This window comes from Apium graveolens, chromosome 8 (assembly GCF_009905375.1).
Source record: "Apium graveolens cultivar Ventura chromosome 8, ASM990537v1, whole genome shotgun sequence".
NCBI lineage: Eukaryota > Viridiplantae > Streptophyta > Magnoliopsida > Apiales > Apiaceae > Apium > Apium graveolens.
In genome coordinates, this window is record NC_133654.1 from 136,261,234 (window position 1) to 136,281,756 (window position 20,523).

Sequence of the window (20,523 nt, forward strand, 5' to 3'; positions counted from 1 at the left end):
GCTTACTTGGACAACAAGGAATAAAGGTGCGATCATGAAGTTGGACAAGTAGCTGATTATTATATAATTATTAATTCGAATTTTGCTTGCAAGTTTTTACCTTTCACTTGAAAGGGTTTTTCTTGTTTTAAGCACTTAGGATTTTATTTTCCTATTTGGTTTTTGTCTTTTTTCTATTCAGATTTGGTTTTTAAATTTATTTCCTGGAAGGATTCAGATATTGGCTAATTCAAGCTGATATTGAATTTCTCTCGGAATCCTATTGGGTTTGGGTTATTGTCTAAGCCTATAAATACCCTTCTCATGTAATCTTTTAAGAGAGACAATGGATGATATAAAACTTGTGTTTTGAGATAAACTATGAGTAGTTTTTCTTTTCTCTAAACTTCAATTACTGGATTGTTTTGAAGGATAGATTCTAATTACTTAGTTTCTGGATTGATCTAAGCAATTTGAAGAAGAGGATATTTCAAAAGAACACGATCAATCCAGAAACGTGAACTTTGAATCTCAAATTGCTTAGATCAATCCAGAAACTAAGTAATTCGAATCTAACCTTCAAAATAATCCAGTAATTGAAGTTTAGAGAAAAGAAAAACTACTCATAGTTTATCTCAAAACACAAGTTTTATATCATCCATTGTCTCTCTTAAAAGATTACATAAGAAGGGTATTTATAGGCTTAGACAATAACCCAAACCCAATAGGATTCCGAGAGAAATTCAATATCAGCTTGAATTAGCCAATATTTGAATCCTTCCAGGAAACAAATTTAAAAACCAAATCCGAATAGAAAAAAGACAAAAACCAAATAGGAAAATAAAATCCTAAGTGCTTAAAACAAGAAAAACCCTTTCAAGTGAAAGGTAAAAACTTGCAAGCAAAATTCGAATTAATAATTATACAATAATCAGCTACTTGTCCAACTTCATGCATCGCTCCTTTATTCCTTGTTGTCCAAGTAAGCTGCATAACCCATATTTGCATCCTCTCCAATTGAACATCACCACGAGCACACATAACCAAATCCAAATTAACATATTCATTCCTTGATCCTCATCATTCTCCTCTCCTTTAAAGAAAACTCGTCCTCGAGTTCTAAAGTATTTAAGAATAAGCACACAATGAGGTGATTTCTCGTAGAACTTGAAAGCCTTAAATTTCAATTCCATCAGCAATATATTTGGAAGTAAACTCGAAAGAATAAGATAGTTTGATGAGATAGGTGCATTTAACAAGTTCTCTACCCCCAAAAAATCAATGTGTTCCACTTGGATGATGTTGTTTTCCTTGTCCACAACCTCTTTAGTTTCAAACTTCTCCTTTAGTATCTCTTGTCCATCAACAATGTCATCACGCATAAATTTAGGAGATGCATCTATCTGATCTTTTTCAACAACCAAGACTTTCTCAACAAGTGACTGTCTTTCTTTATGCTTCTCTATCATAGCTTCTTTTGTAACTGGTTCATCCTTTTCATCCAAACTTGATGTAGTCGCCACATGTAACACATGGTAATCAACAATAAGATCCGCGACATTCTCCACACTGACAAAGTCTTCTTCTTTAGTTTCTTCTGAAAGAATAAACTCGTGAAGGGAAGACTTCAATTTCTCGTCTTGTTGAAAAGATTCAAATTCCAAAGCAAGATTGCATACATCATTAAACGAGATATATGGACTTGATTTAACCTTTCGATAAATAGGCAAATTCAATCCACGAATAAATCTTCCAATTTTAATTGTTTCCGTCTCCTCCAAGTCACAAATAAGGCGCAATCTATAAAATTCAGAAGTATACTCAGAAACACTCATAGTACCTTGAGAGAGAGATGTCATCTTCATTATACATTCGAATTTATAATGCAAAGGAATATATTTTGCATGAAGTTTCTTCTTCAGAGATGTCCAAGTCATAATCTTTTCTTTTCCAGATCTAACTCTTTTTGTGTTTAGATTATCAAACCACAAGCCTGCCTTCTTTGTAAGTTTAAGCGCTGCAATCTTGAATATTCTCATCTCAGACCAACCTGTATAAGCAGAAATCTTGTCGACTTATGTAACCCATTCAACAAAATCATCTATGTTAACTAAACCTGTAAAGTAACCAAGCTCTATACCAGGATCATAGACTTCATCACTATCTTTCACCTTAACTAAAATTTTATCCAATTCATCAAACCTCGATTCCGTTGAATTAGCAAGCTTTTGAGTACGTTTATCAATCTCATCCAATTTTCCAAGTAATTTTCTGAGCAATTCATCCGTAGCCATAAAAAAAATCTGATTTTTTAATGAATAGTACCCGTGAACAGTGCCGATGAACAGTGCCTATGAACAGTAACTCCGTGAACAGTGCCGATGAACAGTACCCATGAACAGTAACTCGTGAATAGTAAAATTTTTTTTTGAAACCTAGATCTCCCAGCAATTAAGAAATTGGAGAAAAAACCTTGGCTCTTGATACCAAATTGATGTGGATCGCACCACAAAGAAACAAAAACAAGAAGAAAAGGGATAAGAGAAGAAGAGGATATTTCAAAAGAACACGATCAATCCAGAAACGTGAACTTTGAATCTCAAATTGCTTAGATCAATCCAGAAACTAAGTAATTCGAATCTAACCTTCAAAGCAATCCAGTAATTGAAGTTTAGAGAAAAGAAAAACTACTCATAGTTTATCTCAAAACACAAGTTTTATATCATCCATTGTCTCTCTTAAAAGATTACATGAGAAGGGTATTTATAGGCTTAGACAATAACCCAAACCCAATAGGATTCCGAGAGAAATTCAATATCAGCTTGAATTAGCCAATATCTGAATCCTTCCAGGAAACAAATTTAAAAACCAAATCCGAATAGAAAAAAGACAAAAACCAAATAGGAAAATAAAATCCTAAGTGCTTAAAACAAGAAAAACCCTTTCAAGTAAAAGGTAAAAACTTGCAAGCAAAATTCGAATTAATAATTATATAATAATCAGCTACTTGTCCAACTTCATGCATCGCTCCTTTATTCCTTGTTGTCCAAGTAAGCTGCATAATCCATATTTGCATCCTCTCCAATTGAACATCACCACGAGCACACATAACCAAATCCAAATTAACATATTCATTCCTTGATCCTCATCAGTACTAAACATTATTGTACGCCCTCTCAATACAACCACCAAGCAACCTTCTAGCACTACTAAGTTACAACACTAACAGGTTTCCTATACCGCAAGGCTAGACGGGTTATACTAGGCATGACCCCATAAAGGTTAAACTGGTAACTCAAGTTAATCTTAAGAATCACAGGCTTGGCTAACATACTAGTTTGAGCTTCAATCAACCATCCTTCCCAAGGCGACTTCTTATCTCTTACAATTGATCCATCTTCCACGGAATCAGCTTTTCTAAAGCTGCAACCTTCAATATCGACTCATGAATCCTCTCTTCTAATTGATCAATTGGAATATCAACAGAAACATCAGTAACACATCATGGTATACATTGTAATTTCCAAAAATTTGGCGGCATTTCCTCTATATTATTGACTACCAGTCGGACTCAAGCCGACACCAACAAGTTACTAACCATCTTCCACCACTCCACTCCACGGTTAACAATACTGTAACACATAACATATTAATAACCATATGTATCACTAACCAGCTAATAAAATAGGGTTAGCTCTTTCAGCCACAATTACCAACAAACAACCTCGCAAACTAGGTCAACTTAAGGACCTCTACTAGGCATACTAGTCCAAGTTTCAGCCAACCATACTTCTAAAGGCGGTTCCCTATCATTGTCCATAGACTCGACAATCACTAAATTAGCTTTTCTAAGACAACAACCTTTTCCAATGGATCACAAATCCTTTCTGCTGCCATCATTCCAAACTAGCAACCGGATACAGGACTTTTATTTCTCCTGACAGTCATCGTTTACTTTCCATAACTAGGACGATCTGACCACAGTGGTTACCGAAGGAAATTCATTGCCCTAAAATACCAAATAAAATTTCGAAATCAGGATCATCCATTCAAAAAGAAACGTGAAGGAAATGCAGATATGACTGGGAGCAACCATACAAGTACGTAAGATGGTCAATCTTAGTACTATACAGTTTACAACACATAATTTGGTGGCGTCCCACCAGACCCTTTTGTCACACAGACAAATAGTCACATCATATGTATTGTTTTCCCTAATTAATCAATAGAACTTCTGAGGAAAGAAATATAAGGGTTCAAGGTATAAACCTCAGTATTGATCCATATTCAGTATAAGACTCGGCTGTCATGGCAGCCGTTGACTATTACCCTTCCACAAGAACTTTCATGGTCAGATTCGCTCGCTCGAGAAAAGAAACAAGAAACCTCAACTAGACATTGCCAATGATACCTATATATAAGGGAGACTTACTAAAATCTAGGGCGGTTCCAGCCAATCCCCAACAGACATTAGGGTTATGCTTTCGAATCCTTGACTAAACTCACAGACTCACTCCTCTGATTGAGTTGCTGACTCAAATCTATATAGAATAAACCTTCTTGCACTCCTATGACTCTATTCCTAACCTAAATCAGGGACTCAAACCTGTAGTTCTGATACCAACTGTGACGGCCTCAACCCCGGGGTCAGGAGTTGACGTCAACAATAAAAATAATAACAACATTATTATATATACACAACCCCTTTTACCAAGATCTTTTCCAGGTTTAAGTATGACTTAGGTTACAATCACCACAAAACCAACTAACAAAAGACAAACCAAACAATACTATTTTTGTTCAGCAACTCAACAGACCCGCTTGGGTCCAACACAACTACCTCAGAGGAGCCTAACACGGAAGGAACTGGAACTCTACCTTGACTATCACGGGAGAATCCCCTAGGCATCTGCAATACATATATAAAACATTTTGCAAGGGTGAGCAATCAATTGCTCAGCAGTACCACTATATGAATAACAAATAAATATGATTTAAAGTAAAACAGTTATAGGAACAGAATTCATAACACACCAGAAACAAGTAAAACAGGTAAAGTATTTCATCACAAAATATAATCAGATTTCGTACAAAATAGCTACATATAATCGATCGACGTTCCGATAGCCATTGGGTACGGCCTCGTATTTCCGTAATTAAATTCTCCAGAAATCGGGCAGCACCTCCTTTGATTATCGGCTAACCCGTCGAACATCCCCACGTCAAACCAAATCACAATAACTACAACGACCACCCAATCACCGATTCAACCACAGCAACAACAATCCACAAATTCCCAAACACCAACTAAATACAATTATTAATTATTATTCATGTTTTATGATTTATATCATATTTCGAATTTTTATTTTTAAATCGTAGGACTCAGAACAACGTCACCACCGTCCACCGTTGGCTCGCCGAAGCTCATCGCCGACGGCGACAGAATTTACGATTTCCCATAAATACCAGGCATCCTACATAAATTCCATCGATAATTATTATAATCCCACACGAAATATTTTATTTTCACGAATCGTAATCAATCAGAAAATTAATATGATAAATTAGTAAAATAAGAATTTCTACAACTGTTGAACCCAACCAATAACAACAACATAAACGAATACCACGCAGATACACGCGCCGAAGCACGTAACGCACACAGACAGGACACAGCCAGCCGCCATGCCGGAAAAAAAATGGCGGCAACCGGAGCAAAATATGGCACAACCCAGATACACATATATACGTATGTATATATATATCAAACAAACAGGATTAGAACCGCAACAAGTAATCGGAAACTAACCGGAATAAAGCGGTGGAGGCAGCAATACCACAGGGAAGAGAAATGAAGGGAAAGAGGGGAGAATCGTCGGGGGAACACGGGGAGAGAAGGGGAAAAATAATAGAGAGGATCGAAGGGAGAGATTGAGAAAAGACCGAGAGAGAGATGTGCAAAGATATTGCTTGAAAAAGAGAGATCGAGGTCAAGGAAAAATGGGGAAAAAGAATGGGAACATAGGAAGGGTAGCTTTGGTTGTTTATTTTATTTTTATTTTTTTTATTTGCAGCAAACCCAACACAGACACGTATCTGCTGAGAATAGGAGAATTTAACACGTGTCTTGCTCCCGATAACAAGCCTAGTTTTGCCCATATTTGATTTTTAACGATATGATTTACGAGCAAGAAAAATCAAAATAATATCGAAATAATTTTAAAATTCTTGAAATAGTTAAATACTAATAAAATAAAAAAAATCAAAATTTTTAAACCATTTTTGAATCGCACATCATACCCGCGTTTATCAATTAACGAACCAAGCTACATTTAAAACAATTATAGAAATCATGAAAGTAGTCTTAAAGTGTTAAATATATCCCGAAGTTAATAAAAATATAAATTTCGAAATTTAAAACAATTTTCTGAAATGCCACTTATAACCGCTTTTATCAATTAAACGAATCGACGCGCAGGTGAAATTAATCCCTAAAATTACCAAAATAATTTTAAAATTCTCGGAATATTCCAAAATTAATTAATTATGAGTTTCATAATTTTTAAAGAATTTTGGAATTAAATACGGATTTAACAAATAATTACAATCAGAAAATCATACATGGCTAAATAATTGAGGATATATTGATTTCTCAATTTTAAAAACTCCTAAAAATAATTAATAAAATTATGAAGCCATAAAAATGGTTTTAGGGATAATCCAAGTATTTATGGAAATAAATCCTGAATAAAATCACTTTTAAATCCAAAAGTAACACAACACAGCTTCATCATTAGTACACGAACACCACAATTACATATAAGTAATAACAATTTAATATCCAGCTGACTGAACCCATACACCTATTTTGTTTGTGTAATTATTTAATAATTACACATTTAAACAATATAAAAATATACGAGTCATTATAATCTTCCCCCCTTAAAAAGATTATGTCCTCAGAATCTGATTTTTAACCAACAAATGAGGATATTTGTCAAGCATATCTGACTCTAACTCCCAAGTAGACTCTCCTACTCGAGGATTCATTCAAAGCACATTCACTAAGGATGTAGACTCATTCCTAAGGACTCACTTATAACGATCTAAGTTCTGGGTCGATCAACCCACACAGAACAATTTGCATGAGAGCCCATTGGCTCCTACTCAACGGCTTAGTTCGAATCAAGAACATATCACTTTAACAATAACATGCAGAACACACTATGAATTGTTGCAACTGTAATGTCAATGCCAACCCATGAGCATTTTATCTATCTTCCTCGATACCTCCAACGGGTTCATATATTTAGGCTCAACTTGCCCCTTCTATCTAAACCTACCCAATTTCATTCAAAGTGAAATATTATCAATACCCATGATCGTACTTTTATATCCATACTATTTCGATGCAAATCCGTCTTTCTAATCTTCATAGGGAAGTCCTTAAGCGTTTTATACCGACTTTCTCATTCTTTAGATAGCTGAGGATTTTATCAATAAATATAATTTGCTTGTCCAAGTAGTCCTCATACACCATGTTCTTTAAATTCTTATAGACGACTCAGACATCTGTTACTTCAGATGATATCATCAAATTTGCAACGCTCATAACTCATTCACACCACAATATTTGACATGTTCTCAGGCTGGATCTCGAGTAAATTCCCGAGAAGTTACACATTTCTTAAACAAAGTTACATAAGTAATCAATTCCTGATAGAAGTTATTTATTCTTATTCGTCGCTTTGTTAAACTTCCGATAATTGGTACACAATCTCCTAATTCCATCCCTTTTCTTTTTCCAACAATATCCCTAACTTATTTCTTCTTTTTCTCGCATGATTGAAAGAACTTCTTATATTGCTTATGTATACTTACAATTCGCTTCTTCTAAAACCCACTCATTACCTTACTACAAGACAACTAGCCCGATCCCACAATCACATCGAACTCTGCTAGTTCAAAGGGTGTCAAATCAGGTGCAACTACATTCGAATTCTAAATACTCAATCTTTTGGTCCTTTTAAAAGTTCTGCCTCTAGCTATGCTGGACGTTGGCCCTTGGGATGTAGTATCTTGAGTAATCGTTCTACAACTCCTTGAAATATGCCCAACTTTTCCACAATTATAACACGTAACTCCAAGATTTTCTGGATTACATTCCGATACGTAATGACCCTTATGTCCACACTTAAAACATTGCACATTCTTTTTGCACGACCCACCGTGTCTCCTGTCACGGGACTTACAATCCATTGCTGACTTGACTGACGGAGTTGGAGTGGAAGCAATTGAAGTAGCACTTGACCTAGCCAGAAATAAACTCTGTCTCCAGAATCTTTTACTCCTGTTTTGGCCAAACCAATTCTCAAGTTCCTGACTGGATCCTCTTTGGTCTGCCTTGTTCATAACACCTTTCGACTTCCTTTTCTTATCACTTTCTTCCTTAACAACCAACTTCTGATCAATTTCCACTACCAGGGCGGCCTGAACCATAGAGGAGTATATCTTGAGTTGCAATTCCACGACTCCTCTGCGAATCTGAGGCTTCAGCCCTTGCTAAAACCTCCTTGCTTTCTGAATCTCCGTACTTACATACTCAGGAACTAATCGGGCCAATTTTGTAAACTTGGCCTCGTACTCCAACATACTTCTTCACCTTGTTTCAGTTCCAGAAATTCGACTTCCAACTGATTCCTTAAACCATTGGGAAAATACTTCTCCAAGAATAATTCTATAAATCTTTTCCAAGAAACAGGGCCTTCTCCTTCGAACGCTCGAGCTGACTCCCACCAATAATTTGCTCCATTCTTGAGAAAGTAACTCGCATAATCAGTCTTAAGATCATCATTTACTTGCGTGAGGGTAAATGCCTTTTCCATTTCCTTCAGCCAATTCCTGGAAACAACAGGATCCACTTCGCCCTTGAATTTTGGGGGTTTAACAGACTGAAAGGATTTAAATCGGGTAGTTTGGTTTAGCTCTCCTTATTGACATTGCTGTTGCTGAACCTGTTGGATTAACTTCAGCTATTGTTGCTGTTGCTGGCACAATAAATCTAGAATTTCATTTATAACTGGACCCTCCGCTAAACTACTACTATCTTCTTTAGACTGGGTAGCTTTCTTGGGTGGAATTTTCCTGAAATATAATAGGGAATTTATTAAAAATCATAACAAGATTGTATATCAAAAATGTCACCGTTCAAACAGTGCACTTGTGTCAGGAAAATGCTGCCCAATCAAAGCACCCATGTTTTTATTCTTAGGATCCATTTATAAAAGATATCTAGATTAGCAACACTAGCAACATTAGCAATGATAACAGTAGCAAAATCAACAACAACGCAGAAAACTGGAATATAAAGGTACTAAACATTATGGTACGCCCTCTCAATACAACCACCAAGCAACCTTCTAGCACTACTAAGTTACAACACTAACAGGTTTCCAATACCGTAAGGCTAGACGGGTTATACTAGGCATGACCCCATAAAGGGTAAACTGGTAACTCAAGTTAATCTTAAGAATCACAGGCTTGGCTAACGCACTAGTTTGAGCTTCAATCAACCATCCTTCCCAAGGCGACTTCTTATCTCTTACAATTGATCCATCTTCCACGGAATCAGCTTTTCTAAAGCTGCAACCTTCAATATCGACTCATGAATCCTCTCTTCTAATTGATTAATTGGAATATCAACAGAAGCATCAGTAACACATCATGGTATACATTGTATCTTTAAAAGTAGGGTATTTTCCAAAAATTTGGGCGGCATTTCCTCTATATTATTGACTACCAGTCGGACTCAAGCCAACACCAACAAGTATACTAACCATCTTCCACCACTCCACTCCACAGTTAACAATACTGTAACGCATAACATATTAATAACCATATGTATCACTAATCAACTAATAAAACAGGGTTGGCTCTTTTAGCCACAATTACCAACAAACAACCTCGCAAACTAGGTCAACTTAAGGACCTCTACTAGGCATACTAGTCCAAGTTTCAGCCAACCATACTTCTAAAGGAGGTTCCCTATCATTGGCCATAGACTCGACAATCACTAAATTAACTTTTCTAAGACAACAACCTTTTCCAATGGATAACAAATTCTTTCTGCTGCCATCATTCCAAAGTAGCAACCGGATACAAGACTTTTATTTCTCCTGATGGTCAATTCTTCGTTTACTTTCCATAACTAGGACGATCTAACCACAGTGGTTACCGAAGGAAATTCATTGCCATAAAATACCAAATAAAATTTCAAAATCAGGATCATCCATTCTAAAAGAAATGTGGAGGAAATGCAGATATGACTGGGAGCAACCATACAAGTACGTAAGATGGCCAATCTTAGTACCATACAGTTTACAACACATAATTTGGTGGCGTCCCACCAGGCCCTTTGTCACACAAACAAATAGTCACATCATATGTATTATTTTCCCCAATTAACCAATAGAACTTCCGAGGAAAGAAATATAAGGGTTCAAGATATAAACCTCAGTACTGATCCATATTCAGTATAAGACTCGGCTGTCATGGCAGCCGTTGACTATTACCCTTCCAAAAGAACTTTCACGGTCAGATTCGCTCGCTCAAGAAAAGAAACTAGAAACCTCAACTAGACATTGCCATTGATACCTATATATAAGGGAGACTTACTAAAATCTAGGGCGGTTCCATCCAATCCCCAACAGACATTAGGGTTACGCCTTCGAACCCTTGACTAAACTCACAGACTCGCTCCTCTGATTGAGTTGCTGACTCAAATCTATATAGAATAAACCTTCTTGCACTCCTCTGACTCTATTCTTAACCTAAATTAGGGTCTCAAACCTGTAGCTCTAATACCAACTGTGACGGCCTCAACCCCGGGGTCAGGAGTTGACGTCAACAATAAAAATAATAACAACATTATTATATATACACAACCACTTTTACCAAGATCTTTTCCAGGTTTAAGTATGACTTATGTTACAATCACCACAAAACCAACTAACAAAAGACAAACCAAACAATACTATTTTTGTTCAGCAACTCAACAGACCGCTTGGGTCCAACACAACTACCTCAGAGGAGCCTGACACGGAAGGAACTGGAACTCTGCCTTGACTATCACGAGAGAATCCCCTAGGCATCTGCTATACATATATTAAACATTTTGTAAGGGTGAGAAATCAATTGCTCAGCAGTACCACTATATGAATAACAAATAAATATGATTTAAAGTAAAACAGTTATAGGAACAGAATTTATAACTCACCAGAAACAAGTAAAACAGGTATAAACTGGATATCAAAACTAGCATGCTCTGTAAAACAAAAATCAACAGTCGTGTGTTGTGCATAAATACCAGAGTTCAATTTTAGCATGCTATTTTCATTTTCAAACCTTCTGTTCCATTACAGGAACCATAAAACCATTTGTCCCGTTACGGGGACCCAAAACCATTTGTTCCGTTACGGGAACCATAAAACTTGTCCCATCACAGGACCTATAAAAACTTGTTCCTCTCCGGGAACCTCAAAATCACTTGTTCCATTACTGGAACCACAAATCATCTGTTCCGTTACGGGAAACACTAAATCACAATCAGATATATATTGGATGTAATCTAGGGACGGCTGATCAGGCCTCCGCACAAATTATCTAGGATAGTTGGTCGGGCTATCACACAAAATGTCTAGGAAAGCTGATCAGGCTTTCACACAAAATTATCGGATCCGCAGAGACTAGACAGGTCTCTGATTACCTATGCTGGACTAATCGGTTATGTAATGCGCGCAACCGAATTAGCCACTTACGCAACGTTATCCAATATCTGATTCATTTTATCCAGTTTCAAAATCACTTTTACCTATCTCTTGTTAAAATCAATTCTGTCACAGCACACTATTCAAAATCTCTTTTCCATTTTTAATCACATTTAGAGATAGGTACTTTCAGAAGTTACTTCTCCCCAAAACATATGTTTAACAACATTTTCAAACCCAGGGGATACGTAACTTAAAACGTTTATATTCCTATTCAAAAATAAAACAATATTTCATTCATATATACTGAACCATAAAAGAATGGTCAGGGGTACTTGCCTTGCAGAGCTTTACAAATAGTATCGATTGACCTTGAGCTGACACAGACGTTCAGGTTTTAACGTCTAACCACTAGATTACCCTGGATTCGACTTTAACACTCAGGTCCTTTGATTGGAACCTTACTGAGCTCGTTGACTGTCCACTAGACTATCCGATGCCAACTCTTGGGCCTTCTGACTAGAACCTACAAAGTCGAAATACCCTAATTTAGACCTTCGATTTTGCTTGACATATCCTCGCTAGCAATCTACCCGAACGTTAACAAAACCCGACTCGTAACATATTCAATATTATAATACACGTATCAATTAGGGTTCACATCTTCGAAAGTCGGTTCGGTGTTCGTATTCAGAAAATAGGTATATTTATCCTTTTATGAAATTAGGGTTATCGATTTTCGTAAAGTATTTCATCACAAAACATAATCAGATTTCGTACAAAATAGTTACATATAATCGATCGATGTTCCGATAGCCATTGGGTACGGACTCGTATTTTCGTAATTAAATTCTCCGTAAATCGGGCAGCACCTCCTTTGATTATCGGCTAACCCGTCGAACATCCCGACGTCAAACCAAATCACAATAGTTACAACGACCACCCAATCACCGATTCAACCACAGCAACAACAATCCACAAATTCCCAAACACCAACTAAATATAATTATTAATTATTATTCGTGTTTTATGCTTTATATCATATTTTGAATTTTTATTTTTAAATCGTAGGACTCAGAACAACGTCATCACCGTCCACCGTCGGCTCGCCGAAGCTCATCGCCGACGGCGACAGAATTTACGGGTTCCCATAAATACCGGGCATCCTACGTAAATTCCATCGATAATTATTATAATCCCACACGAAATATTTTATTTTCACGAATCGTAATCAATGAATTTCTGCAGAAAATTAATAAGATAAATTAGTAAAATAAGAATTTTTACAACTGTTAAACCCAACTAATAACAACAACATAAACGAATACCACGCAGATACACACGCCGAAGCACGCAACGCACACAGACAGGACACAGCCGGCCGCCATGCCGGAAAAAAAAAGGCGGCAACCGGAGCAAAATATGGCACAACCCAGATACACATATATACGTATGTATATATATCAAACAAGCAGGATTAGAACCGAAGCAAGCAATCGGAAACCAACCGGAATAAAGCGGTAGAGGCAGCAATACCACCGGAAAGAGGGGAAAATCTCCGGGGGAACATGGGAAAGCAGGAGAAAAAGAATAGAGAGGATCGAAGGGAGAGATTGAGAAAAGACCGAGAAAGAAATGTGCAAAGATATTGCTTGAAAAAGAGAGATCGAGGTCAAGGAAAAATGTGGAAAAAGAATGGGAACAGGGGAAGGGTAGCTTTGGTTGTTTATTTTTTTATTATTTTTTTTATTTGCAACAAACCCAATACAGACACGTATCTTCTGAGAATAGGAGAATTTAACATGTGTCTTGCTCCCGATAACAAGTCTGGTTTTGTCCATATTTGATTTTTAACGATATGATTTACGAGCAAGAAAAATCAAAATAATACCAAAATAATTTTAAAATTCTTGGAATAATTAAATACTAATAAAATAAAAAAATTCAATTTTTTTAAACCATTTTTGAATCGCACATCATACCCGCATTTATCAATTAACGAACCAAGCTACATTTAAAACAATTATAGAAATCATGAAAGTTGTCTTAAACTTTTATAAATATCCTGAAGTTAATAAAAATATAAATTTCAAAATTTAAAAAAAAATTCTGAAATGCCACTTATACCCGCTTTTATCAATTAAAAGAATCGACGAGCGGGTGAAATTAATCCCGAAAATTACAAAAATAATTTTAAAATTCTCGGAATATTCCAAACTTAAATAAATATGAGTTTCATAATTTTTAAAAAATTTTGGAATTAAATACGGATTTAACAAATAATTACAATCAGAAAATCATATATGGCTAAATAATTGAGGAAATGTTGATTTCTCAATTTTAAAAACTCCTAAAAATAATTAATAAAATTATGAAGCCATAAAAATGATTTTAGGGATAACCCAAGTATTTATGGAAATAAATCCTGAATAAAATCACTTTTAAATCCAAAAGTAACACAACACAGCTTCACCATTAGTACACGAACACCACAATTACATATAAGTAATAACAATTTAATATCCAGCTGACTGAACCCATACACCTATTTTTTTATGTAATTATTTAATAATTACACATTTAAACAATATAAAATTATACGAGTCGTTATAATCTTCCCCCCTTAAAAAGATTTTGTCCTCAGAATCCGATTTTTAACCAACAAATGAGGATATTTGTCAAGCATATCTGACTCTAACTCCCAAGTAGACTCTCCTACTCGAGGATTCATTCAAAGCACATTCACTAAGGATGTAGACTCATTCCTAAGGACTCACTTATAACGATCTAGGTTTTGGGTCGATCATCCCACGCAGAACAATTTGGATGAGAGCCCATTGGCTCCTACTCAACGGCTTAGTTCGAATCAAGAACATATCACTTTAACAATAACATGCAGAACACATGATGAATTACTGCAACTGTAATGTCAATGCTAACCCATGAGCACTTCATCTATCTTCCTCGATACCTCCAACGGGTTCATATATTTAGGCTCAACTTGCCCCTTCTATCTAAACCTGTCCAATTTCATTCAAAGTAAAATATTATCAATACCCACGATCCTACTTTTATATCCATACTATTTCGATGCAAATCTGTCTTTCTAATCTTCATAGGGAAATCATTAAGCGTTTTATACCAACTTTCTCATTCTTTAGATAGCTGAGGATTTTATCAATAAATACAATTTGCTTGTCCAAGTAGTCCTCATACACCATGTTCTTTAAATTCTTATAGACGACTCATACACCTGTTACTTCACATGATATCATCAAATTTGCAACGCTCATAACTTGTTCACACCGCAATATTTGACATGTTCTCAGGCTGGATCTCGAGTAAATTCCTGAGAAGTTACACATTTCTTAAACTAAGTTACATAAGTAATCAATTCCTGATAGAAGTTATTTATTCTTATTCGTCGCTTTGTTAAACTTCCGATATTTGGTACACAATCTCGTAATTCCATCCCTTTTCTTATTCCAACAATATCCCTAACTTATTTATTCTTTTTCTCGCATGATTAAAAGAACTTCTTATATTGCTTCTGTATACTTACAATTCGCTTCTTCTAAAATCCACTCATTACCTTACTACAAGACAACTAGCCCGATCTTACAATCACATCGAACTCTGCTAGTTCGAAGGGTGTCAAATCAGGTGCAACTACATTTGAATTCTAAATACTCGATCTTTTGGTCCTTTTAAAAGTTCTGCCTCTAGCTATGCTGGACGTTGGCCCTTGGGATGTAGTATCTTGAGTAACCGTTCTACAACTCCTTGAAATATGCCCAACTTTTCCACAATTATAACATGTAACTCCTGGATTTTCTGGATTACATTCCAATGCGTAATGACCCTTATGTCCACACTTAAAACATTGCACATTCTTTTTGCACGCCCACTGTGTCTCCTGTCACGGGACTTACAATCCACTGCTGACTTGACTGACGGAGTTGGAGTGGAAGCAATTGAAGTAGCACTTGACCTAGCCTGAAATAAACTTTGTCTCCGGAATCTTTTACTCCTGTTTTTGCCAAACCGATTCTCAAATTCCTGACTGGATCCTCTTTGGTCTGCCTTGTTCATAAACCTTCCGACTTCCTTTTCTTATCACTTTCTTCCTTAACAACCAACTTCTGATCACTTTCCACTACCAGGGTGGCCTGAACCATAGAGGAGTATGTCTTGAGTTGCAATGCCACGACTCCTCTGCAAATCTCAGGCTTCATCCCTTGCTAAAACCTCCTTGCTTTCTGAATCTCCGTACTTACATACTCAGGAACTAATCGGGCCAATTCTGTAAATTTGGCCTCGTACTCCAACACACTTCTTTCACCTTGTTTCAGTTCTAGAAATTTGACTTCCAACTGATTCCTTAAACCATCGGGAAAATACTTCTCCAAGAATAATTCTGTAAATCTTTTCCAAGAAACAGGGCCTTCTCCTTCGAACGCTCGAGCTGACTCCCACCAATAATTTGCTCCATTCTTGAGAAAGTAACTCGCATAATCAGTCTTAAGATCATCATTTACTTGCGTGGGGGTAAATGCCTTTTCAATTTCCTTCAGCCAATTCCTGGAAACAACAGGATCCACTTCGCCCTTGAATTTTTGGGGTTTAACAGACTGAAAGGATTTAAATCGGGTAGTTTGGTTTAGCTTTCCTTGTTGACATTGTTGCTGCTGAACCTGTTGGATTAACTGCAGCTATTATTGCTGTTGCTGGTGCAATAAATCTAGAATTTCATTTATAACTGGACCCTCCGCTAAACTACTATTATCTTCTTTAGACTGGGTAGCTTTCTTGGGTGGAATTTTCCTGAAATATAACAGGGAATTTATTCAAAATCATAACAAGATTGTATATAAAAAATGTCACCGTTCAAACAGTGCACTTGTGTTAGGAAAATGCTGCCCAATCAAAGCACCCATGTTTTTATTCTTAGGATCCATTTATAAAAGATATCTAAATTAGCAACACTAGCAACATTAGCAATGATAATAGTAGCAAAATCAACAACAGCGCAGAAACCTGGAATATAAAGGTACTAAACATTATGGTACGCCCTCTCAGTACAACCACCAAGCAACCTTCTAGCACTACTAAGTTACAACACTAACAAGTTTCCTATACCGCAAGGATAGATGGGTTATACTAGGCATGACCCCATAAAGGGTAAACCGGTAACTCAAGTTAATCTTAAGAATCACAGGCTTGGCTAACGCACTAGTTTGAGCTTCAATCAACCATCCTTCCCAAGGCGACTTCTTATCTCTTATAATTGATCCAACTTTCCCCGGAATCAGCTTTTCTAAAGCTGCAACCTTCAATATCGACTCATGAATCCTCTCTTCTAATTGATCAATTGGAATATCAACAGAAGAATCAGTAACACATCATGGTATACATTGTATCTTTAAAAGTAGGGTATTTTCCAAAAATTTGGGCGGCATTTCCTCTATATTATTGACTACCAGTCGGACTCAAGCCGACACCAACAAGTATACTAACCATCTTCCACCACTCCACTCCACGGTTAACAATACTGTAACACATAACATATTAATAACCATATGTATCACTAACCAACTAATAAAACAGGGTTGACTCTTTCAGCCACAATTACCAACAAATAACCTCGCAAACTAGGTCAACTTAAGGACCTCTGATAGGCATACTAATCCAATTTTCAGCCAACCATACTTCTAAAGGCGGTTCTCTATCATTGGCCATAGACTCGACAATCACTAAATTAACTTTTCTAAGACAACAACCTTTTCCAATGGATCACAAATCCTTTATCCTGCCATCATTCCAAAGTAGCAACCGGATACAGGACTTTTATTTATCCTGGCGGTCAATTCTTCGTTTACTTTCCATAACTAGGACGATCTGACCACAGTGGTTAACGAAGGAAATTTATTGCCATAAAATACCAAATAAAATTTTGAAATCAGGATCATCCATTCTAAAAGAAATGTGAAGGAAATACAGATATGACTTGGAGCAACCATACAAGTACGTAAGATGGCTAATCTTAGTACCATACAGTTTACAACACATAATTTGGTGGCATCCCACCAGACCCTTTGTCACACAGAGAAATAGTCACATCATATGTATTGTTTTCCCCAATCAACCAATAGAACTTCCGAGGAAAGAAATATAAGGGTTTAAGGTATAAACCTCAGTACTGATCCATATTCAGTATAAGACTCGGCTGTCATGGCAGCCGTTGACTATTACCCTTCCACAAGAACTTTCACGGTCAGATTCGCTCTCTCGAGAAAAGAAACTAGAAACCTCAACTAGACATTGCCAATGATACCTATATATAAGGGAGACTTACTAAAATCTAGGGCGGTTCCTGCCAATCCCCAACAGACATTAGGGTTACGCCTTCGAACCCTTGACTAAACTCACGGACTCGCTCCTCTGGTTGAGTTGTTTACTCAAATCTATATGGAATAAACCTTCTTGCACTCCTCTGACTCTATTCCTAACCTAAATCAGGGACTCATACCTGTAGCTCTGATACCAACTGTGACGGCCTCAACCCCGGGGTCAGGAGTTGACATCAACAATAACAATAATAACAACATTATTATATATACACAACCCCTTTTACAAAGATCTTTTCCAGGTTTAAGTATGACTTAGGTTACAATCACCACAAAACCAACTAACAAAAGACAAACCAAACAATACTATTTTTTTCAACAACTCAACAGACCCGTTTGGGTCCAACACAACTACCTCAGAGGAGCCTGACGCGGAAGGAACTGGAACTCTGCCTTGACTATCACGGGAGAATCCCCTAGGCATCTGCAATATATATATTAAACATTTTACAAGGGTGAGCAATCAATTGCTCAGCAATACCACTATATGAATAACAAATAAATACGATTTAAAGTAAAAGAGTTATAGGAACAGAATTCATAACTGCCAGAAATAAGTAAAACAGGTATAAACTGGATATCAAAACTAGCATGCTCTGTAAAACAAAAATCAACAGTCGTGTGATGTGCGTAAATACCAGAGTTCAATTTTAGCATGCTATTTTCATTTTCAAACCTTCCGTTCCATTACAGGAACCATAAAACCATTTGTCCCATTACGGGGACCCAAAACCATTTGTTCCATTACGAGAACCATTAAACTTGTCCCATTACAGGACCTAAAAAAACTTGTTCCTCTCCGGGAACCTCAAAATCACTTGTTCCATTACTGGAACCACAAATCATCTGTTCTGTTACGGGAACCACTAAATCACAATCAGATATATATTGGATGTTATCTAGGGACGACTGATCAGGCCTCCACACAAATTATCTAGGATAGTTGGCCGGGCTATCATACAAAATGTCTAGGAAAGCTGATCAGGCTTTCACACAAAATTATCGGATCCGCAGAGACTAGTTAGGTCTCTGATTATCTATAATGGACTAATCGGTTATGTAATGCGCGTAACTGAATTAGCCACTTACGCAACGTTATCCAATATCTGATTCGTTTTATCCAGTTTCAAAATCACTTTTACCTATCTCTTGTTAAAATCAATTCTAATACAGCACACCATTCAAAACTTCTTTTCCATTTTTAATCACATTTAGAGATAGATACTTTCAGAAGTTACTTCTCCCCAAAACATATGTTTAACAACATTTTCAAACCCAGGGGATACGTAACTTAAAACGTTTCTGTTCCTGTTAAAAAATAAAACCATATTTCATTCATATATACAGAACCATAAAAGAATGGTCAGGGGTACTTGCCTTGCAGAGCTTTACAAATAGTATCGATTGACCTTGAGCTGACACGGACGCTTAGGCTTTAACGTCTAACCACTAGATTACCCATGATTTGACTTTAACACTCAGGTCCTTCGATTGGAACCTTATTGAGCTCGTTGACTGTCCACTAGACTATCCGATGCCAACTCTTGGGCCTTCCGACTAGAACCTACAAAGTTAAAATACCCTAATTTAGACCTTCGATTATGCTTGACATATCCTCACTAGCAATCTACCCGAACGTTAACAAAACCCGACTCATAACATATTCAATATTATAATACACGTATCAATTAGGGTTCACATCTTCGAAAGTCGGTTCGGTGTTTATTTTCAGAAAATAGGTATATTTATCCTTTTATGAAATTAGGGTTATCGATTTTTGTAAAGTATTTCATCACAACACATAATCAGATTTTGTACAAAATAGTTACATATAATCGATCGACGTTCCGATAGCCATTTGGTACGGCCTCGTATTTCCGTAATTAAATTCTCCGGAAATCGGGCAGCACCTCCTTTGATTATCGGCTAACCCGTCGAACATCCCGACGTCAAACCAAATCACAATAACTACAACGACCACCCAATCACCGATTCAACCACAACAACAACAATCAACAAATTCCCAAACACCAACTAAATACAATTATTAATTATTATTCGTGCTTTATGCTTTATATCATATTTTGAATTTTTATTTTTAAATCGTAGGACTCAGAACAACGTCATCACCATCCACCGCCGGCTCGCCGAAGCTCATCGCCGACGGCGACAGAATTTACGGGTTCCCATAAATACCGGGCATCCTACGTAAATTCCATTGATAATTATTATAATCCCACACGAAATATTTTATTTTCACGAATCATAATCAATGAATTTCTGCAGAAAATTAATAAGATAAATTAGTAAAATAAGAATTTCTACAACTGTTGAACCCAACCAATAACAACAACATAAACGAATACCAC